Raw genomic sequence first — 776 nt, 5'->3', positions numbered from 1 at the left:
AGGTGACTAGGTGACAGGCAGGTTTCCTGAAGCTGGTATTGCAAACCATAAGATCGGTTGCATCACAGAACTCCAGCAGTCTGGTTCCCTCCTCATTGCGGGAACCGAAGCCATAGCCTCCATGTATGCCATGGAAGCCTCCAGCATGACGTCCGACATGACCATTGAAGTCACCAGCCACAAAGAGAAGGTCCCTGTCACTCGTCGATGAGGTATTTTTGCAAGAGGGTGTCATAAAATTGGCCTTTCAGCCCATCCAGTAGCCCAGGTTGAGGGGCATAGGCTGAGATGACAGTAGCTAGCCTATGATGAAGCACTAGTCTAATCTTAAGCACTCTGTCCCATACTCTGACTACCTCAATTACCTTATCAACCCATTTCTCTGCTAGAAGTATTCCCATGCCCCCGACCCCGTCAGTGTTCCCTGCCCAGAAAATCTTGTACCTGTGTTCTTTGCCTGTGAGAAACCTTGCAGAACCTCCTCTCCATCTTACTTCTTGGATGCAGCACAGATCTACGCATCTCCGTTCAAGCATCTCAACAATTTCACCAGACCTACCTTTCAGTGTGCAAACATTGAGAGTGCCAATCCTGACGGTGTGGATGTTGGAGGTGTGGGCCTGTGGCCTGGGATGGGGGAAAGCAGTGTCGTGTACCTGTAATGAAAGCTTGCAATTAGCAGAATTCATAAACAAAACAATACCTACAACCTGCATACATTACACAATTTTTATGCGCTACCCAAAGGTAGGGGAGGGGATGGTGTGAGGCCTCTA

The 776-nt window shown here is 48.8% G+C and overlaps 1 protein-coding gene across 9 annotated transcripts in view; it reads right to left on the bottom strand.

The window, feature by feature from the left end:
• The window catches only part of LOC106874300 (uncharacterized), a 373,269-nt gene that overhangs the window by 343,859 nt on the left and 28,634 nt on the right, over positions 1-776 (bottom strand). Inside the window, exon 3 of one of the 9 annotated variants that reach the window (XM_052974178.1) lies at positions 560-656. The exons of the other annotated variants lie outside the window; for them this stretch is intronic. The gene's annotated coding sequence lies outside the window, so the exon portion shown is untranslated. The remainder of the gene's footprint in view (positions 1-559; positions 657-776) is intronic. 9 annotated transcript variants of the gene reach the window in all.

This window comes from Octopus bimaculoides, chromosome 17, assembly GCF_001194135.2.
Source record: "Octopus bimaculoides isolate UCB-OBI-ISO-001 chromosome 17, ASM119413v2, whole genome shotgun sequence".
NCBI classification, from domain to species: Eukaryota; Metazoa; Mollusca; class Cephalopoda; order Octopoda; family Octopodidae; genus Octopus; species Octopus bimaculoides.
The sequence above is the reverse complement of the archived record's forward strand: the minus strand, read 5'-3'. Positions and strand labels throughout refer to the sequence as shown.